We start from the raw sequence: 23844 nt of genomic DNA on the forward strand, positions 1-23844 counted from the left end.
ACATACCCTTCTATCTCTTTCTCTCTTTCTTTCTTCTCTCTCTCTCTCCCCCCTCTCTCTCTCCCCCCTCTCCTCTCTCTCTATATATATATATATATATGTGTGTGTATATATCAGGAAGGGTGTGTAGTTGTGTGTATATACGTGATTTCTATCATGAATAGCAAGAAGAAGAAGAAGAAGAAGAAGAAGAAGAAGAAGAAAAAGAAGAAGAAAGCGAAGAAGAACAGAAGCAACAAAAGAAAAGAAATAAGGTGAAGAAGAAGAAGAAGAAGAAGAAGAAGAAAGAAGAGAAGGAAGAAGAGGAAGGAGGAGGAGGATGAACAGCGTGTGTCTGTCTGTTCTCACTCAAACTAGCAATACACACCGATCAATTATCAAGATCGAAGAACCATTATGTTTCAAGAAGGAAAATCCTTTTCAGCTGAGATATGTTGCACCATTATCAACACGCGTTGTTCCTTGTAACGATCAAGCAAAAGGTCAGTGTATGCGATAATAATTCCATACATATTTATTGAGCTTGTTGTTCTGCCGTTGTTGCTGGTGTTGCTGCTGTTGATAATGGTGATGGTGATAATGGTGGTGATGTAAGACGAATATGCGGAGATGGTGTAGCAGAGATATCGAGTCGTTTGCTCCGTGAGAGAATGTGAAAGATGGTGAGATTATTCTAAGGAGTGGAGCAATAGGAGTAATAAATATACGAGTGTGATTTCTTTTTTTTTCAAAATCCGTGCTATATCTGTAGTGAATAGTTAGTTGTCGCTGTGTCAATTTATATAGGTTTTAAATAAATTTACTATAAACGTACAATATTTGACTAGATTTTCGAGATTCGCGCTGTGTCTGCCGAGAAAAAATAATAAATAAATGCGCCCGTTTAAAGCCTAGCCAGGCCCATGGGCCCGGCTTCCCGGTTTCTGTGGCGTATGTGTTCCCCAGCTGGACGTGACGCCAGTCCATCGCAGCGTTACTCATTTTTGCCAGCTGAGTGGACTGGAGCAACGTGAAATGAAGTGTTTTGCTCAAGAACACAACGCGTCGCCCGGTCCAGGAATCGAAACCACAATCTTACGATCATGGTGCTGAGACCCTAACCACTAATCCACGCGCTTCCACAAAAATAAATGCGCCCTTTTTAAAGCCTAGCCAGGCTCATAGGCCCGGTTTCCCGGTTTCTGTGGCGTATGTGTTCCCCAGCTGGACGTGACGCCGGTCCATCGCAGCGCTACTCCGTTTTGCCAGCTGACAATGCGTCGCCCGGTCTAGGAATCGAATCCACAATCTTACAATCATGGTGCTGACACCCCAACCACTAAGCCACGCGCCTCCACTCTCGTCTGCCGAGAAGCCCTTATAAATTCTACCTACCTCATAGCTTCATATACGTCTCATAGTTGTGGTTTATTCAGGTCCCTTGTATTAAGTACCTTCACTATGTGTCTAGAATCATACTACGTCCGTAGCAAAAATAACAAGCTCTTGTTCTTTCAGCCGATATAACTAACAATTTTGTTACGTTATTACCGTAGAAACACACTGCTTTTGTTTCAATTTAATTTGAAAATTACTAAGAATTTAATAAAACAACTTTGTCATTATTAGGATGTTGTTTCAAACATAAATTAACAGGAAATTAGGGTGTCGAGCTGGCAGAAACGTTAGCACGCCTGGCGAAATGCTTAGCGGTATTTCGTCTGCCGCTACGTTCTGAGTTTAAATTTCGTCGAGGTCGACTTGCCTTTCATTCTTTCGGGGTCGATTAAATAAGTACCAGTTACGCATAGGGTTCAATGTAATCGACTTAATCTGTTTGTCTGTCCTTGTTTGTCCCCTCTTTGTAGCTCCTTCTGGGTAGTAAAGAAATAATAAATTAACAGGAAATTTGAATGGAATGCTTTGATTTCGGTCACTTTAAAACAAAGTTCGTATCGTAGAACCAAGAGTGGTCTTTGGCGAATTGGGAGTTAAAGAGTGTTTCTGTGAAATGTTTGCAAAAGGTTTCAAGATCCGTTCTGTTATATTGCTAAAGACAATTAGCTTTCGCTGGCTTATTACACATTTTAAAATAGTTACCATGTTTGATTGCAATATCCAGAGTGAGGTTCATATATTCGTACTGTATTTGTGGAAAAGACACTTAGGTATTACTGTCTCAATCCATAATGATGTGCAGTTTTAAACATCTAACATGCATTTTCTTCTCTTTTACTTGTTTCAGTCATTTGACTGCGGTCATGCTGGAGCACCGCCTTTAGTCGAGCAAATCGACCCCAGGACTTATTATTTGTAAGCCTAGTACTTATTCTATCGGTCTCTTTTGCCGAACCGCTAATTTACGGGGACGCAATTTATCGGTTGTCAAGCGATATTGGAGGGACAAACACACACACACACACATATATATACGACGGACTTCTTTCAGTTTCCGTCTACCAAATCCACTAAGAAGGCTTTGGTCGGCCCGAGGCTATAGTAGAACACACTTGACCAAGGTGCCCCGCAGTGGGACTGAACCCGGAACCATGTGGTTGGTAAGCAAGCTACTTACCACACAGCAATGCCTCCGCCCACATGCATAAATATATCTACTTGGCGTTTCGAGAGCCGCATTGTGTCTGTGGCAAAGACACTCGGGTCTCGTTATCGTTTTAAATAGGTAACTTGTACTAATAAGTATCTTGTACTAATAGGTATCTTGTACTAACTTGTACTGATACAATGGAGTACGTGTACTCGATGTAAATGGTAGGAGCATTGTAAATTTGCTGAATGTCTGCCTAACTTGACGTAATGAAGTGCAAACTCAAATATTAGCATAGAAATAATCTTGAGCCCTCTATACCCTCTTGACGTCAAAAAAATTAATCCTTCGATTGTGGATAAATTTAAAGCTATTGATTTTATTTGTCATACCTCGGTCAGATAAATAAATGAAAATTAGTATCGCTTTGTTGGAAGGAGGGATGGGAAGCCGTGATGCTCATGCTTTTCCCAGAAGCGTTACTAGCAGAATTAAAGTCCAGTATTTGTTTTACATGAACCAGAAATCGTAATCTGACCCCCCCCCACCAATATCGTTTCACAGTGAATTTAACTATTTGTCTTACATCGTTAGCTTGAATAAATGAATACTTATTATAAAGAAGGTTAAGGCGGCGAGCTGGCAGAGTCGTTAGCACGCCGGGTAAAATGCGTAGGAGTATTTCGTCTGTCTTCACGCTCCGCGTTCGAATTCCGCGTGGGGTTGACTTCGCTTTTCATCTTCACGAGGTCGATAAAGTAAGTGCCAGTCGAGTAGTGGGGTTAATGTAATCGACTTCCTTCCTTCCTTCCTTCCTTCCTTCCTCGAAATTGCTGGCCTTGTGCCAAAATTTGCAACCAGTAATTATAAAACGGTTTGCTTTGACTAGATACAAGTACCTGAATGTTAATTAAAACTGACGTTATTAACATAGTGAAGGCGCGTGGCTCACTGGTTAGGGTATTCGGCTCACGATCGTAAGGTGGTGAGTTCAATTCCCGGCGACGCGTTGTGTCCTTGAGTAAGACACTTTATTTCATGGTGGCCCTATCCACTCAGCAGGTGAAAATGAGTAGTATCTGTAGTTCAAAGAGCCAGCCTTATCACACTCTGTGTCACGCTGAATCTCCCTGAGAACTTCGTTAAGGTACACGTGCTCAGCCCCTTGCATGTTAATTTCACGAGCGAGCAGGCTGTTCTGTTAATCAGACAACTTGAATCCTCGTCGTAACCGACGGAGTGCCTGTTGGGTATTAACATAAGAGAAGTAAAACCTCATAAGGAATCTACTATATACTTATTTCTTTATTACCCACAAGGGGCTAAACACAGAAGGGACAAACAAGGACAGACAAACGGATTAAGTCGATTATATCGACCCCAGTGCGTAACTGGTACTTATTTAATCGACCCCGAAAGGATGAAAGGCAAAGTCGACCTCGGCGGAATTTGAACCCAGAACGTAACGGCAGACGAAATACAGCTAAGCATTTCGCATGCCGTGCTAACGTTTCTGCCAGCTCGCCGCCCTGGAATCTACTACTTACTGTACTTGTGTCGGGTCACATTCTGCACTAAGAAACCAGTATAGTTACATGTTACATGTAAATATATTTGTCACATGATTTTTATTAAAAACATGTCAATCAGTGTTGCCAGAGAAAGAATCGGAAATGACAGCAATCAAGAAAGAATGGCATGGAAACTTTTCTCTAGTTTTTATTGACTTTGATGGCTTTCACATCCATAGAAAGATATATCTTAGTGGCAGAGCCTTCACCTGCTAGAGTTGCTGGTTCAAATTGGTGTGTCTTATGTGAATGCGTTTTCTTTTGAAATATATAATTTCTTAAACTAACTCTGAATTACTGGAGTAGATGACAATGCTTTTGTTCCTGTTGTTCCTGTTGTTGTTGCTGTGTTGCCCCAGGTCAGCCCTGATCGAACAGGCTCAAAGAATATGGCACACAGAGATCCATCTTGCTTGTTATATTATGTTAACGCAAGGCGGCGAGTTGACAGAAACGTTAGCATGCCGGGCGAAATGCTTAGCGGTATTTCGTCTGCCTTTACGTTCTGAGTTCAAATTCCGCCGAGGTCGACTTTGCCTTTCATCCTTTCGGGGTCGATAAATTAAGTACCAGTTACGCACTGGGATCGATGTAATCGACTTAATCCGTTTGTCTGTCCTTGTTTGTCCTCTCTGTGTTTAGCCCCTTGTGGGCAGTAAAGAAATAGGTATTTCGTCTGCCACTACGTTCTGAGTTCAAATTACGCCGAGGTCGACTTTGCCTTTCATCCTTCTGGGGTCGATAAATAAAGTACCAGTTACGCACTGAGGTCGATGTAATCGACTTAATCCGTTTGTCTGTCTTTGTTTGTCCCCTCTATGTTTAGCCCCTTGTGGACAATAAAGAAATATATTTTATGTTAACGTGTAGCTGCAGACTACACTGTTCACCCCAACGTGCAGCGATAAAATGTATAGGACAGCAATTTGCCAGTCAAGATATATTACACTCCCTCTATATAGATTCCGGTGTTGACCATAGTGAAGATGGACTTGGTTAGAACGCAGCAATTGCTGTTCTCTTCTTCATTTAATGTTAGTGGTGTAACATAATAATCCTTTGTACTGTATGTACAAGGTTTAAAACTTTGGAGAAGTGGTGGCTAGTCCATTACATCGACTCCCAGTGCTTGACTGGTACTTATTTCATCGATAACGAAAGGATAAAAGGCAAAGTCGACCTCAGCAGAATTTGAACTTAAAACGTAGAGACGAGTGAAATGCTGCCAAACATTTTGTCCTGCGTGCTAGCGATTCTGCCACCTCGCCACTTTAATGTAAACCATAACGATGATTTCAAATTTTGTTGTTTGCCCTTTTAAAGCCTAGCCAGGTTCATGGGCCCGGTTTCCCGGTTTCTATGGCGTATGTGTTCCCCAGCTGGACGGGACGCCAGTCCATGGCAGCGTTACTCATTTTTGCCAGCTGAGTGAACTGGAGCAACGTGAAATGAAGTGTTTTGCTCAAGAACACAACGCGTCGTCCGGTCCAGGAATCGAAACCACAATCTTACGATCATGGTGCTGTCACCCTAACCACTAAGCCACGCGCCTCCACTTCAAATTTTTGTACCATCAGCAATTTTGGGGGAGAGGTAAATCGATTACCTCGAACACTTATTTTATCAACTCCGAAAGAATAAAAGGCAAACTCGACTTCGGTGGAATTTGATCTCAGAATGCGAAGACGGATAAAATGTCACTAAACATTTTACCTGGTGCAAACAATTCTGTCCATCACACCACCTTAACACTAGCAGTAATAATCCTTTCTATTATAGGCACAATGCCTGCAAGTTTGGGGGAGAGGTGAGTCGATTACATCGACCCCAGTACTCCAGAAGGATGAAAGGCCAAGTCGACCTTGGCGTAATCTGAACTCAGAACGTAAAGACGGACGAAATTCCGCTAAGCATTCTGCCCGGCGTGCTAACGATCCGGCCAGCTCACCGCTTTACTGCCATGAGTAATAATAAACCCACATATCTATAGTAGTGAAAAAGTATAGAGGATTAGATCAGTTCCAATACTTAACTTACTGCTTCATCGACTCCACTACCTGACTGATACTTTATTTTATCAACATTAAAAGAATAAGAAGCAAAGTTGATCCTGACGAGATTTGAACCCAGAACGTAATAATTTTCCCAGCTAGTCACATTTTGGATGCCAATAGCAATAAAACCACAGATGTATACTGAAATCAATTGCAATACCAAGCTTACTGCTTTTTACTCTCTCGACCTCGAAACAGCAAAACTCAAACCAATGAGGAGCGATTTGAACTCGGAACGTAAGGGAGCATAACAAATATCCTTCAAGAACTTTATTATTTATTCCACTCCACTGAATTAACAATATCATTAACATATTGGAATTAATTTGTTAGACTATGTGTCAATCTCCTGAAAAGTTGGCTTTCTGCCTGGTCAAAACTAATTAGTATTGATCAAAAGCAAATCTAAAACTGACCTAAGAGATGACCAAGCTAATAGCCGTGCGAATGGCCGTTTTCGTTTTTGTTTCAATGCTGTTAGTTATGGGTTCCGATCTAGATTAGTCGTTTTGCTTCTCCGATTCTGACTCATCCAGTGACTGTATATCGATATAAATACGCCAGCTCGCCGCCTTATATATCGATATAAATATCCTTTTCTACTCTAGGCACAAGGCTAAAAATTTTTGGGGAGGGGGCCAGTCGGTTAGATCGACCCCAGTACTCCAGAAGGATGAAAGGCCAAGTCGACCTTGGCGTAATCTGAACTCAGAACGTAAAGACGGACGAAATTCCGCTAAGCATTCTGCCCGGCGTGCTAACGATCCGGCCAGCTCACCGCTTTACTGCCATGAGTAATAATAAACCCACATATCTATAGTAGTGAAAAAGTATAGAGGATTAGATCAGTTCCAATACTTAACTTACTGCTTCATCGACTCCACTACCTGACTGATACTTTATTTTATCAACATTAAAAGAATAAGAAGCAAAGTTGATCCTGACGAGATTTGAACCCAGAACGTAATAATTTTCCCAGCTAGTCACATTTTGGATGCCAATAGCAATAAAACCACAGATGTATACTGAAATCAATTGCAATACCAAGCTTACTGCTTTTTACTCTCTCGACCTCGAAACAGCAAAACTCAAACCAATGAGGAGCGATTTGAACTCGGAACGTAAGGGAGCATAACAAATATCCTTCAAGAACTTTATTATTTATTCCACTCCACTGAATTAACAATATCATTAACATATTGGAATTAATTTGTTAGACTATGTGTCAATCTCCTGAAAAGTTGGCTTTCTGCCTGGTCAAAACTAATTAGTATTGATCAAAAGCAAATCTAAAACTGACCTAAGAGATGACCAAGCTAATAGCCGTGCGAATGGCCGTTTTCGTTTTTGTTTCAATGCTGTTAGTTATGGGTTCCGATCTAGATTAGTCGTTTTGCTTCTCCGATTCTGACTCATCCAGTGACTGTATATCGATATAAATACGCCAGCTCGCCGCCTTATATATCGATATAAATATCCTTTTCTACTCTAGGCACAAGGCTAAAAATTTTTGGGGAGGGGGCCAGTCGGTTAGATCGACCCCAGTACGCAACTGGTACTTACTTTATCGACCCCGAAAGGATGAAAGGCAAAGTCGAACTCAGAACGTAAAGACAGACGAAATACCTATTTCTTTACTACCCACAAGGGGCCAAACATGGAGAGGACAAACGAAGACAGACAAACGGATTAAGTCGATTATATCGACCCCAGTGCGTAACTGGTACTTAATTTATCGACCCCGAAAGGATGAAGGGCAAAGTCGACCTCGGCGGAATTTGAACTCAGAACGTAATGGCAGACGAAATACCGCTAAGCATTTCGCTCGGCGTGCTAACGTTTCTTATTTCTTTATTGCCCACAAGGGGTTAAACAAAGAGGGGGACAAACAAGGACAGACAAAGGGATTGCTATTAATTGATGTGAGGGTAAGACTAAAAGATGACAACTGTAGAAGTGGTGTCAAATATATAACGATGAATATAGTTCAACAATTGGATCTTTAGAACTACAAATATGGTGTTTAAAGCATCTCAAGATGGAAAAAATTGAAGTTAAGATAAATTATGTGTTTCATGGTTCTCTTAAAGCTTCCGGTGGCTGTGTGGTAAGTAGCTTGTTTACCAACCACATGGTTCCGGATTTATTCCGGCACCTTGGGCAAGTGTCTTCTACTATAGCCTCGGGCCGACCAACTCCTTGTGAGTGGATTTGGTAGACGGAAGCTGAAAGAATCCCGTCGTATATATATATATATATATATATATATATATATATATATATATATATATATGTGTGTATGTGCTTGTTCCCTTCAACATCTTTTGATAACTGATTCTGGTGTGTTTACGTCCCCGTAACTTAGCGGTTCGGCAAAAGAGACCGATAAAATAAGTACTGGGATTACAAAGAATAAGTCCTTGGGGTCGATTTCCTCGATTAAAGGCGGTGCTCGAGCATGGCCGCAGTCAAATGACTGAAACAAGTAAAAGAGTGAAAGAGTAACCACATTAAAATTTGTTAAAATTTTACCACTGTACATTATAGATAATGTCCTAGATTTTATTTCATAGCTAAGAATGTTTACATCTTGGAGTAAAGAGGGAAATAAGAGACAACTCAGATTAGAAGACGCAAGAATACAGCTTTTAGAGATGTTGTTTCTAGAAATTGTACCGTCAATACTACCTGTCGATTGCGAGGAATACTGTTTCTGACCGTGGTATATGTCTTGCTCTGTTGTAGAAATTGTCAACAGCTGGTTAATCAACTTGGTATTTGTATGAGAAATACAATTAGCAGTTGACTCATTAGTTCAGATTCCTTAATTGGGCATTTAATTAACGCTACATAAAATAAACAGGAGTCATTAACGATGTTACTGAGAACACTTGAAATAATTAAATAGATAAAACTAAAAGACCTAAGCAGGTGTTGGGGATATAGCTCAGTGGTAGAGCATTCGACTGCAGATCGAGAGGTCCCCGGTTCGAACCCGGGTGTCCCCTTCTTTTTTTTTTATATCAGCCGCCTTCTTTCTTTTCTTTCGGTTTCTTCTCTCTATTTCTTTCTCTCTATCCGTCTCTTCTCTTTCTCTATCATTTGATTGCGTTGTTTTTTGCATTCGTATTTGCATATAGGTATATTGTAAAGAAAAAGGGCAAAATTGTAAAACCGGTAACGCATAGATTTTTTCTCTTCTCTAAACGTTTGTACTATTTGACGCCATCCCCTTGAGTCAGGTTGGTGTTCACGCCTATTATCTTTTTCTCTTTTTACTCTTTTACTTGTTTCAGTCATTTGACTGCGGCCATACTGGAGCACCGCCTTTAGTCGAGCAAATCGACCCCAGGACTTATTCTTTGGAAGCCTATATATTTGTGTATGTGTTTGTCTCCCCCAACATCTATCGGTCTCTTTGCCGAGCCGTTAAGTTACGGGGACGTAAACAAACCACCATCTGTTGTCAAGCGATGTTAGGGGGACAAATACAGACACACAAACATATATATACACACACACACATATATATATACACATATACGACAGGCTTCTTTCAGTTTCCGTCTACCAAATCCACTCACAAGGCTTTGGTCGACCTGAGGCTAAAGTAGAAGACACTTACCACACAGCCACTCCTGCACCTTATTCATTATTTTTCTGAAGAATCAAATTCTTCAGAAAAATATGCAACCCCATCTGACAATTTTCAAAGAAATCGTGGAATCTGCACGAACACTGCTTGTAGAAAGAATAATAGAATGATGATGACGGTGGTCTCTCGTTGTCCGAAAAAGACAGTTCTGCATTTTCTTGCTGAAGAACCTGCGGACATGACTGGTTTATAGTGATCACATGTTCGTGCCACACATTAGATCACTCCTTTCATCAAATCGACGTTGCCTGACCAGATGCACGGTTTTACCAAACGTCAGGTGTCGAAGTGATCACAGAGCAATGTGAAGTGAAGTGTATTGCCCAAGAACACAACACACCATCAGGTGTAAGAATTGAAACCCCGATATCGCGATTGTGAGTGGAACACCCTTACCACTTGGCCATGCATCATCACAGAATAATGAAATAGTGAACCAGTTTGGGTGTAACTATTATAACAATGATCGGAATTGAAGATATGATCAAAATTTTTGAACTATGTTATCAAGATTAGCCGATACAAGCATCCAAACAGAAGCAAAGGCATTTATTAAAACGTCAAATTTCTACGTATACCGCCATTTTTGTTTGAAAGGCAGGCAGCCTTATTAGATGACAGGAAAAAACCAAACACTGCATGGTTTAACGACGTTCCTTTCCGGCTTCAGTTCAAAACTCAGCATGGTTCGACTTCGACACTCATTATTCTAGGATCAAATACCTTTCTTCCCTGTGGTAACTAATTACAAGGGTTAAATATATTGGCACCAGACACAAAGGGGCCCACGTTCTCCCTTACTCAACATGGCCATGTGGCTATTTGTCGTCTGTTTATCTGCAAAAGTAATTCCTACATATAACATGAGAAAGAGAAAGACAAACGGAAGAGAATGAGAAAAGTTGGCTTCTAAATTTCTTAACATAGTTTTATCATAATTAGTGAAAACAAATGATTCCACGTCCTACATAACTTACACACATACATATAAACAAACTTTCTTTTCCTTCCATAAGGCTTCTCTAACATACGCATATGTAATGTGAAAAACAGTGAGAGAAGGAGAGATGGACAGAAGCTAACAGAGAAAGAGAGAGAGAGAGAGAGAGAGGGTGGGAGCGGATGGAAAATAAATAAGAAAAATATCCATAAAAATAATGATGGAAAGAAAAAGAGAAGGGGACACCCGGGTTCGAACCAGGGACCTCTCGATCTGCAGTCGAATGCTCTACCACTGAGCTATATCCCCAACTGCGACAAACAGAATATTTTAGCAAATATAAAGAGAACAAACGTTCACAGTTATGCCCATCAATGTTTAGCATTTCTTTGATGTAAGGCTATTTTAATGACGAACCAACTGTTGTATCTATTTATGTTTTTTCCCACTGACACAATCTTGATAAACTTGTTGGGAATTTCTGTTGTAAACTACAACCATATCGTAGTCAGGTGTGGAATACATACATACATACATACATACATACATACATACATACATACATACATACATACATACATACATACATACATACATACAAGCATGCATACATACAAGCATGCATACATACATGCACGCATACATACATACATACATACATACATAATACATACATACATACATACATACATGCATACTAACAAACAAACATACGTACATACATACATACATACATGCATACATACATACATACATACATACATACATACATACATACATACATACATACATACATACATACATACATACATACATACATACATGCATACATACATTGAGGTATACATACCATCGTAGACGTTAGCTGCTCTGCAGGTATAAATATATCTTTGAAAATCAAAGAAAAAGAGAATATCTATGGACAATGCTTCTATATCCATGCTATGAATTCATATTCATACCAATAATAATAGAACTAGGTTTTGTTAGTAAATGCTTAATGGAGAATCTGGATAAACTGGAATTTTCAGAAAGAGAAATTGACCGGCTGATTCGTACATTGCAAATGCAATCTGTGAGTGGAATAGTAAAAATATGCAAGACTTTTCTAAGTTCTAAATGTGAATTTGCCAGTGTTAACTACATCCCAAAGATGGAGCCTTGTATCTTTGTTCGAAACCGGCTCCCTCCTCAGTGGAAGATTTATAATAATTAAAAAATAGAAGAGACATACAATGATGCATAGAGGTATATATAAAACCAATAGAGACAGCCCTTGAAACTCCAAAATACAACCAAAGACGATGATTATGTCACATTTCTGTGGAAGACGTCATATATGTGGTTACCAGCTGCCCCAAAATGTCCAGGTACTACTTCCCCATTCAGACCGAAGTAGTTGCTACGCCTTTGAAAAAAAAAAAAAGACTATCTTGGAATAAATATAGTGATCCCTCCTGTTATTGAATACACACATAATAATCAACTCAATGAATATTAGTGGAACGTTCCCATCAAAGCATTTGTCAAGTGTAAGACTGGATATTGTTGTTTAAGACAGACAAGAAAATGAATGTGATACCACAGAGGTCAGAGGTCAGTTGTCCTGCTGATGTGGATATCTCATCGAAAGTCAAAGATAATAGGCAACTGTTCCGAAATATTTAGATTCTATAAACAGGTTATATATTTTTTCTTTTACTTGTTTCAGTCATTTGACTGAGGCCATGCTGGAGCACAACCTTTAGTCGAATCAAATCGACCCCCAGGACTTATTCTTTGTAAGCCTAGTACTTATTCTATCGACCCTTTTGCCGAACAGCTAAGTTACGGGGGTCCTAAACACACTAGCATCGGTTGTCAAGCGATGTTGAGGGGACAAACACAGATACACAACACACACACACACATACATACACACACACTCACACACACACAGGACGGGCTTCTTTCAGTTTCCGTCAACCAAATCCACTCACAAGGCTTTGGTCAGCCCGAGGCTATAGTAGAAGACACTTGCTCAAGGTGCCACGCAGTGGGGCAGAACCCGGAACCACGTGGTTGGTAAGCAAGCTACTTATCACAGGCCACTCCTGCGCCTATAAGTTCAAATATATATCAGTAACAATTAGTGCAGTTGGTTTGTGGATGACTTGAAACTATATGCAAAGAATATGCATGAAATCAAAAATCAGCCTTCGCCTGGGTACAGCATTCTCAAAGATTTAGGATTGGAGTTTGGTCACGATAAATGTTGCTATATGTTTGTGAAATGAGGGGAAACTGTAAAACAGACTAACAACATCTTACGAGGGTACGTGTGAGACACGTATCACTAAAGAATATTACAGCCAAATAAAGAAAATATGGACCTCGGAACTCTCTGCTCTGCATTTAATAAAACTGTGGCTCACAATGTGTTTGCAGTGCCAGTACTCATACCGACATTTATGCTGCTTGATTGGACGCTTGATGACATCGAGTCATTCACGTGAAAACCCGGAAGGTACCAAGAAGCATTCAATTTCCATCTCAACAGTAATGTTGGCCGCTTCTACCTAAAACGAAAACAAGGCAGCAAAGGCGTAACGTCGATCAAAACTGCCTTTGAGTATCGTGTCATATCCCTTCCACACCATCTCTTAACCACCAAGAGTCGAAGTGCATCTTTCGACCAAGTTTGCATACACGAGGCTGATAACATCATAAGACTCGAAAAGCAGCTCCTTGAGCAGCATTCTTTGGTTGATAACTTTAAATACATGCCCAAAGAAGCCGCACGACTCCGCTGCAACATATCTTTAGCTAAAAAAGATGAGCATATATGAGCAGAAGACTATGCAGGGATATGCTAATAGAAAACTCTGACATGATAGTAACATTGATCGTCAAAGCAATGTATCATGGACCGAGAGAGAGAGAGAGAGAGAGAGAGAGAGAGAGAGAGAGAGAGAGAGAGAGAGAGAGAGAGAGAGAGAGAGAGAGAGAGAGAGAGAGAGAGTGGGAGAGAGAGAGAGATGGGGTTAAGTTTCGTAGATTAGAAATTAAAGAAATTATAAAATACAAAAAGAAATGAAAGAGAGACGGATAGAAAAAAGATTTGCGAAGAAGAATCTATAAAAATAGAAAGCAGCGCGTTCGCTTCCTCTTCTATCATCTGTCACAGCAGCGAGAAAGCGGTGGTGGTGGTAGTGGTGGGGGCTCCGGTATGTCAAAACATTAAACTAGCTACAGTAAACAATGAAAAACATTAAAAGATTCTCAAGCAAATTAAATATTTAAAAGTTATGAGCAAACCAACAGGAGTTACTAGAAATAACACTCAAAACATTGCTTAAAACAGACATTTATTAGTTTTAAAAATTCAAGAACGAAAGTTTGCAATACACTCTTTACTCTTTTTTACTCTTTTACTTGTTTCAGACATTTGACTGCGGTCATGCTGGAGCAGCGCCTTTTAGTCGAGCAAATCGACCCCGGGACTTAATCTTTGTAAGCCCAGTACTTATTCTATCAGTCTCTTTTGCCGAACCGCTAAGTGACGGGGACATAAACACACCAGCATCGGTTGTCAAGCAATGCTAGGGGGACAAACACAGACACACAAACACACACACACATATATATATATATATACGACAGGCTTCTTTCAGTTTCCGTCTACCAAATCCACTCACAAGGCCTTGGTCGGCCCGGGGCTATAGCAGAAGACACTTGCCCAAGATGCCACGCAGTGGGACTGAACCCGGAACCATGTGGTTGGTTAGCAAGCTCTAGGATTTTATAAAATAAATGATCTTTTTCATATCTCCTTCTCAACATAAATTCACCAAGATAAGACTCAACCGTAGAACGGTGTGTCTCACACCGGCGTTTGTTTCCGCATTTTAAAGATGCCTATGTCTCTCAATTTGTTGAGTGTGAGTCCCATCTTTTGAGTTCATAAATTCAATGTTACGGTTCACAGTTTTATGTTCGAAATCATAGCCCACGATTTCTGGGATATGATTATAAGCTCGCCACAGGTCACTGAAGATAATGGCTCCTGGAAGAACCGAGTGTCGTATGCAGTCCTCGTTTACACTTCTTGTGCGCATGCGCAGCATTTTTGGTTACTATGAAAACAGAGTTCTTCGCAGTCAGCTAGGAAACACGTGGTGCTTCTTTGCTTACAATGCTGACAGAAGTTCATGGTGATGTGTAAAATACTCGATTCTGGTTGGTTAAAATACCAAAATTTTGAAAACTTTAAAGGCTAGTAACTTTTTAATTATAAATTTATTGGAAAAATTAATTTAATTTTCATAATTTCCTTTTCAAAATGTACCTACTGTACCATTCTAAATCCTTTGAGAATGTTGTAACCAGGTGAAGGCTGTTTTTGATATAATGCATATTCTTTGCATATAGTTTTAATTCATCCACAGTGTACCTACTGTACATTTTGGCTATCTAACCCCCATTAACCCCCATTAAAAAATTGGGTTATCTTCCCCAACTAAAAAGATTGTTTAATCCTCAATAAAACAAAAACAATATGAAAAATTAATAAACATAAAAAGTGAAAAGATTAAACATCTTATTGAATCTGATAATATTTTTATATCGAATTATTCAAAACTGAAAAAAATTAATAAATATGAAAACTGAAAAAAATTAAATATCTTATTGAATCTAATAACATTTTTATAACAAATCATACCGTGCCAATTGAGAAGGCCAAAAGTCAACAATGTGTTGAAGCATTGAATCAAAAGGATCTAACCCTTTTAATGCAATCTCTTGTCGCCACATAAACTCAATTTTTTAGTGGGGAGATAACCCAATTTGTTAATGGTAATTTTTTAATGGAGATGAGATAACCAAAATGTGCCAATTATTATACAAAACTTAATCCATATACCGAATTTGAAAACAATTAGGACAAAATTGTAAACAGTGACGATAACCTATTTCTTTATTACCCACAAGGGGCTAAACATAGAGGGGACAAACAAGGACAGGCATAGGTATTATGTCGATTACATCGATCCCAGTGCGTAACTGGTACTTAATTTATCGACCCCGAAAGGATGAAAGGTAAAGTCGACCTCGGCGGAATTTGAACTCACAACGTAACGGCAGACGAAGTACCGCAAAGCATTTCGCCCGGTAGTGACGATAACCACAAAAATCCCAACCGAATAATGAAAATATTGACCTCGGAACGCTCTGCTCTGCATTCAATAAAACTGTGGCTCATAATGTGCTTGCAGTGCCAGTATTCATACCAACATTTGGGCTGCTTGGCTGGATGCTTGATGAGATCTGAGCCATTCATGTGAAAACCGGGAAGATACTAACAAGCACACAATTTCCACCCAAACAATGACGTAGACCGCCTCTGCCTAAAACTAAAACAAGCGGCAGATACTTGACATCGATCTAAAATGCCCTTGAATGTCGTATCATATCCCTTCGAGAACATCTTTTAACTACCAAGTGCATCCTTTGACCAAGTTTGCATACATGACGCTGATAACATCATAAGACTTGGAAAGCAGTTCCTTGGACTGCATTCCTTGTCTAATAACCTTAAATACATGCCCAAAGAAGTCACATGACTCCACCACAAAGTATCATCAGATGAAAAGATGAGGGTATATGAGCAGAAGACTATGCATCGATATGTTAGTAGAAAGCTCTGAGATGATAGTAACATCGATCGTCAAAGCAGTTTATCATGGACCAAAAGAGAGGTGAAGATAAGTTTGGCAGATTGACCCGAAAAAAGTTAAAAAAAAAGAAAAAGAAACGAAAAGGAGACGGATAGAATAAAAATCGCAAAAAAGAAAAAAATATATAAATATAATAGTGGAAAAAGAAAAAGGGGACACCCGGGTTCGAACCGGGGACCTCTCGATCTGCAGTCGAATGCTCTACCACTGAGCTATATCCCCAACTACTAGGATGTGTCTGTTTTGGCAAATTTAAAGAGAACGGACGTCCTCACTTGCGCCTATTAATGTTTATCGTTCCTATGATGCAATGTTGTTTTAATGAGGTCAGCTGTTGTATTTGTTTACGGCTTTCCCACTGACGAAATCTGGAGCATACATACATACGGTACTACTCGAGAACAGTGGTCCTGGTGCGCGCACTCGCGTACTCGCGCATCCGCGTTAGCTAGTCACGACTAGTCGATCCTTACTTTGTGTTTTTGTGTGTTATTTGCTTTGTTTAAAAAATTATTTACTTCGTATTTTTGTGTTTTATTTACTTTATTTAACAAAAATAATTTACTTTGTGTAAAAAAATTAGTTATTTTGTGTTTTATTTACTTTGCTAGGTAGTCGTTGTAGGATCGACTCGTCACGACTAGCTAGCGCGGATGCGCGACTACGCGAGTGCGCGCACCGGGACCCCTGTTCTCAAGTAGTACCCATACATACATACATACATACATACATACATACATACATACGTACATACATACATACATACATACATACATACGTACGTACATACATACATACGTACATACATACATACATACATTCATACATACGTACATACATACATACATACATACGTACATACACATATACATACATACATACATACATACGTACATACACATATATATACATACATACATACATACATACATACATACGTACATACGTACATACGTACATACATACATACATACATACATACGTACATACATACATACATACATACATACATACATACATACATACATACGTACATACATACATACATACATACATACATACATACATACATACATACATACATACGTACATACACATATATATACATACATACATACATACATACATACATACATACATACATACGTACATACGTACATACATACATACATACATACATACATACATACGTACGTACATACATACATACATACATACATACATACATACATACATACATACATACATACGTACGTACATACATACGTACGTACATACATACGTACATACATACATACATACATACATACATACGTACATACACATATATACATACATACATACATACATACATACATACATACATACATACATACATACATACATACATACATACATACGTACGTACATACATACGTACGTACATACATACGTACATACATACATACATACATACGTACGTACACACACACATACATACATACATACAAATATACATGTCTGCAACATAATACTTTAAACAAAATGCTTCGAAAAACAAGCGTTTCGGATTTCGGGAAGTGTCGAAATCGTGAGAGCACATGAATAAATAACATGGAATATATATTCCGAGTCTCTGCGCTCAGAGTTCAAATCCCACCGAAGCCAACTTTGTAATGCATCCTATGGTGTTGAGAAATAACTCTCCAGGCGCAGGCATAATTGCGTGCTAAGAAGCTTGCTTCCCAACCACATTGTTCCGAGTTCAGTCCCTCTGCGTGTCACCCTGGGCAAGTCTTTTACTATATAGCCTCGGGCTGACCAAATCCTTGTGAGTGGAATTGCTAGACGGATACTGACAGAAACCCGTCGTATCTATCTATCTTTCTATCTATCTATCTATCTCTTTTTTTCTTTCTTTTTTCTTTTTTTTCCGTTTTTTTCTTTCTTTCTTTTTTTTTGTTCTTTTTTCCCTTTTACGATCCCTTTTGATCGAAAACCTACGCCACCTTTGTTTTTCTTCTCCTCCAAAAGAAAAGCTCTACCTTGTAACTTGTCCCATCTGTGTGCAGCCCTGTGTGGCCAATAAAGAAACTTACGTCGCGTTGCTCTCAAGCAACTCTGCCGTCCTGGGTCGACCTTAAGTGACTTCAACACAACCAAAGCATTCTATAGGGGTTTAGTGGAGGGGAGGTACGACGACGAGCTCGGGGCGAACCTGGAGAAGCAAGCCCATGCCGTCCACCAGCGCCTCCGTCGTGGGACGCTGGACCGACGGCCCGGTTGAGTTGCTCGGGGTCTGGTTTGGTCCGGACCTCCAAGTGGAGAAGAACTGGAACGAGATAACGAGTAGGGTGGTCACTCTCGCCCGCCATGGGCCGAGAGGAACTGTCCTAAAAGGTCGAGCGGAGGTGGCGAACACTACATCGCGTCCGTCATCTACTACCGCCTGACCGTCGTACCTTGTCCCGACCCTACCATCACCAAACTACAACGCATCCTCTTTCGCTTCTTGTGGAAAGGATGCGTCCCGATGGTCAGGCGATCCATTTGCTGTCAACACCCGTTAAAAGGAGGGCTGGGCATGCCGTGGTTGATGATGCGCAGACACGCGCTGAGACTGCGACATCTCTGGCTCTATGTAGACGACGGTGAACAGGTGTGGTCGCCGTTTGTGAGGCACGCTTTCCCGCAGCTCGTCTCCATGACCGAACTGCAGTGTGGATAAAAGAGGCCGAGGAAGGGGAATGGCTACCGCGAGTGTCGCGTTGCTCTCAAGCAACTCTGCCGTCCTGGGTCGACCTTAAGTGACTTCAACACAACCAAAGCATTCTATAGGGGTTTAGTGGAGGGGAGGTACGACGACGAGCTCGGGGCGAACCTGGACGTCGACGAGGAGTACCTGACCCGCCTGTTCGGGACGACTTTCGGGCCAGGCCCATGGACAACTTCCAGAGATCCCTGGCCTGGCAGTGCTACCGAGAAGCGCTACCCGTCGGGATAAGCTCTACAGACACGGCTCGAGAAACACGGGGCCGACCTGCCCGAGATGCGGTCAGAGCGACGAAACCGTTCTGCACGCACTCGTTCAGTGTCCAACAATTTCCGACCTGTGGGCTTATGTCGAACAACTGCTGTCACGTGTGGGACGAGTCGGTTTATCAGCTGAGTATCGTCAATATTGTCACGCCTCCTTCCTTCAAACGGGAAGGAAGAGCTATTTTCATCATCCTTGTGGCTATGGCGAAAGAATGTATCTGGTGGACGCGTCTGAAAGGATTGGAGACAAACACTTTCCTCTCTGGTCAATCTCTCATCAACTTCTTCAAGTACCACTTGAAAAGGAAAGTGAGAGTAGAGAGGCAAGTTTTGTCTAGCGAATGTTTTAAAAAAAGATGGGTGAATGTAGCAAGAATGGCACGTATGAATGACGAAGCCACCTTGAGCATAGTCCTATGAACCCAGAAATCGAAAACAGAGAGTTGCTTATTTGCAAAAAAAAAAAAAAAAAAAAAAAGAAATATAAAATGTGACTTCATTGACCGAGGTTACCGTGGTCTTTTCGTAGGCTTTTCTTTCCACGGGTAAACCTCACCTGTCCTCCCCTTTACACTTCATATTGACATTTCTGTGATAACGATCCCTATTGATCAATTTTTTTTTCCTCTCCACCTTTTTTTTTTTTTTTTAACCCCCCCTTTTTTTTGTCCTCTTTCTCTCCTTTTACGATCCCTTTTGATCGAACCTCCCCCCTTCCTTTTTTTTTTTTTTTTTTTTTAAACCTTCAAAAGAAAAGCTCTACCTTGTAATTTGTTCTATCTGTGTGCAGCCCTGTGTGGCTAATAAAGAAACATATCTATCTATCTATCTATCTATCTATCTATCTATCTATCATATCTATCTATCTATCTATCTATCTATCTATTCTATCTATCTATCTATCTATCTATCATCCATCCATCCATCCATCATCTATCTATCTATCTATCTATCTATCTATCATCTATCTATATCTATCTATCTATCTGTCTACTATCTATCTATCCATCCATCCATCCATCCATCTACTATCTATCTATCATCTATCTATCTATCTATCTATCTATCTATCTATCTATCTATCTATCTGTCTATCTATCTATCCATCCATCCATCCATCATCCATCCATCTATTATCTACCTATCTATCTATCTATCTATCATCTATCTATCTATCTATCTATCTATCTTAGGCGGAAGCTGGCGACTCTAAGGGGCATCCCGCGAGAATTGGGATGCGGGACGAGCGTGTCTGCATACGCGGACGACGTCACCGTCATAGTGTCTAGCCACGAGCACATCGAGCTGGTCGGCGAGACACTGAAAAACTACGAAGCGGTGACAGGAGCGAAAATCAACCGGGAAAAGTCAGTGGGCTTGCGACTAGGCACTGGAGAAGCAAGCCCATGCCGTCCACCAGCGCCTCCGTCGGGACGCTGGACCGACGGCCCGGTTGAGTTGCTCGGGGTCTGGTTTGGTCCGGACCTCCAAGTGGAGAAGAACTGGAACGAGATAACGAGTAGGGTGGTCACTCTCGCCCGGCAATGGGCCGAGAGGAAACTGTCCCTAAAAGGTCGAGCGAGGGGTGGCGAACACGTACATCGCGTCCGTCATCTACTACCGCCTGACCGTCGTACCTTGTCCCGACCCTACCATCACCAAACTACAACGCATCCTCTTTCGCTTCTTGTGGAAAGGATGCGTCCCGCCGATGGTCAGGCGATCCATTTGCTGTCAACACCCGTTTAAAAGGAGGGCTGGGCATGCCGTGGTTGATGATGCGCAGACACGCGCTGAGACTGCGACATCTCTGGCTCTATGTAGACGACGGTGAACAGGTGTGGTCGCCGTTTGTGAGGCACGCTTTCCCGCAGCTCGTCTCCATGACCGAACTGCAGTCGTGGATTAAAAAGAGGCCGAAGGAAGGGCGAATGGCACCGCGAGTGTCGCGTTGCTCTCAAGCAACTCTGCCGTCCTGGGTCGACCTTAAGTGACTTCAACACAACCAAAGCATTCTATAGGGGTTTAGTGGAGGGGAGGTACGACGACGAGCGAGCTCGGGGCGAACCTGGACGTCGACGAGGAGTACCTGACCCGCCTGTTCGGACGACTTTCGGGCCAGGGCCCATGGACAACTTCCAGAGATCCCTGGCCTGGCAGTGCTACCGAGAAGCGCTACCCGTTCGGGATAAGCTCTACAGACACGGCTCGAGAAACACGGGGCCGACCTGCCCGAGATGCGGTCAGAGCGACGAAACCGTTCTGCACGCACTCGTTCAGTGTCCAACAATTTCCGACCTGGGGCTTATGTCGAACAACTGCTGTCACGTGTGGGACGAGTCGGTTTATCAGCTGAGTCTATCGTCAATATTGTCACGCCTCCTTCCTTCAAACGGGAAGGAAGAGATTTTCATCATCCTTGTGGCTATGGCGAAAGAATGTATCTGGTGGACGCGTCTGAAAGGATTGGAGACAAACACTTTCCTCTCTGGTCAATCTCTCATCAACTTCTTCAAGTACCACTTGAAAAGGAAAGTGAGAGTAGAGAGGCAAGTTTTGTTTTGTCTAGCGAATGTTTTAAAAAAAGATGGGTGAATGTAGCAAGAATGGCACGTATGAATGACGAAGCCACCTTGAGCATAGTCCTATGAACCCAGAAATCGAAAACAGAGAGTTGCTTATCTGCAAAAAAAAAAAAAAAAAAAAAGAAATATAAAATGTGACTTCATTGACCGAGGTTACCGTGGTCTTTTCCGCAGGCTTTTCTTTCCACGGGTAAACCTCACCTGTCCTCCCCTTTACACTTCATATTGACATTTCTGTGATAACGATCCCTATTGATCATTTTTTTTTCCTCCCCCCCCCTTTTTTTTTTTTTTTTTTTTTAACCCCCCTTATTTTTGTCCTCTTTCTCTCCTTTTACGATCCCTTTGAGCGAACCTCCCCCTTCCTTTTTTTTTTTTTTTTTTTTTTTTTTTTTTTTAATACCTTCAAAAGAAAAGCTCTACCTTGTAATTGGTTCTATCTGTGTGCAGCCCTGTGTGGCTAATAAAGAAACATATCTATCTATCTATCTATCTATCTATCTATCCATCCATCCATCCATCCATCTATCTATCTATCTATCTATCTATCTATCTATCTATCTATCTATCTATCTATCTATCTATCTATCTATCTATCCATCCAAGAGTTAAGGAACAGAATAGATAAGATCCGGGCTACATATGTTTCATAGCGAGTGGAACCCCAGAAGTGGTAAATATCCAAGCGAGGTGTATACCGCAGGCTACTCTTCTAAGCGACTGATCCTCAATATTGCAAGTATTGTTGTTATGGTTTAAAGAAAAAAAAGTCCTCTTTCTGTATGAGACACATAACCCAGCCCCGTCCCACCACGTAGTCACACTCACAGATGTTCTCATATTTCAGGATGACCTTCAGATTTTTGGTCCTGTTAGAGGATCATTAAAGAATCTCTGTATCTTGTAATGCATTTAATTCAATTCATTATTGCCCGGCTGCGAACGGAATCGATCTAATTATTGCATTGATCAGGTTTACAGTGAAGCAACTGTAAATTTGAGCCTTTATTTGTTTCAGTCATGTGTGTAGGACCTATTTATTGCCGAGTGGACTGTGGCACTTTAGAATTAAAATACCACGAATTTCTCACCCGAATCGACCATATTTAAGACTTGTCCTTTTCCAGTGGGGGACCCGGACACACGAACACACATTACAAAATACACACATATCTACACACATACATATCTCCACGTATATGTGTGTAGATCATGTTCCATAAAGCCACACCGACGTATCTATATATAGTGTGAAATATTGAGAAAGGGATAGAATAAGTGAGAAAGAGGGAGAGAGAGAAAGGGAGAGAGAGAGAGAGGGGGGAGACGGAGTCAGGTAGGAAAACAAAAAAGAAATTAGAAACAAGGGAAAATATGCATAAAAATAATACAGGTAAAAAAAAAAGAAGGGGACACCCGGGTTCGAACCAGGGACCTCTCGATCTGCAGTCGAATGCTCTACCACTGAGCTATATCCCCAACTACACGCAGGCTCTCTATTTTTGTTAATTTAAACAAAACAGTAGTTCTTACTTAGCCTAGTGCTGTTTGTCATTTGAACTATGAATCAGCTGTTCTATTTTGTTTTTTCCCACTGACGCAATCTTGAACAACCTGTTGTCAAGTTCTGTCGTGAAGCATAAACATATCGTGGTCAGCCGGATTTGGATACACACCCACCTACCTGCCTGCCTGCCTGCCTGCCTGCCTGCCTGCCTGCCTGCCTGCCTGCTTGCCTGCCTGCCTACCTATCTACCTACTTACCTACCTACTTACC

At 41.0% G+C, this 23844-nt stretch overlaps 4 non-coding genes across 4 annotated transcripts; 1 reads left to right on the forward strand and 3 right to left on the reverse strand.

Moving 5' to 3' along the window:
• The first annotated feature begins 9088 nt into the window (after window positions 1-9088).
• Window positions 9089-9160, forward strand: Trnac-gca. Its single transcript has one exon. It is a non-coding gene; the product is annotated as a tRNA-Cys (tRNA).
• Window positions 9161-10984: 1824 nt separating this feature from the next.
• Window positions 10985-11056, reverse strand: Trnac-gca. The gene has a single exon. It is a non-coding gene; the product is annotated as a tRNA-Cys (tRNA).
• A 5558-nt stretch (window positions 11057-16614) lies between these two features.
• Trnac-gca lies at window positions 16615-16686 on the reverse strand. Its single transcript has one exon. It is a non-coding gene; the product is annotated as a tRNA-Cys (tRNA).
• A 6788-nt stretch (window positions 16687-23474) lies between these two features.
• On the reverse strand, window positions 23475-23546 carry Trnac-gca. The gene has a single exon. It is a non-coding gene; the product is annotated as a tRNA-Cys (tRNA).
• Window positions 23547-23844: the final 298 nt, after the last annotated feature.

The sequence above is a fragment of the Octopus sinensis genome, unplaced genomic scaffold (assembly GCF_006345805.1).
Source record: "Octopus sinensis unplaced genomic scaffold, ASM634580v1 Contig07798, whole genome shotgun sequence".
Classification (NCBI taxonomy): Eukaryota; Metazoa; Mollusca; class Cephalopoda; order Octopoda; family Octopodidae; genus Octopus; species Octopus sinensis.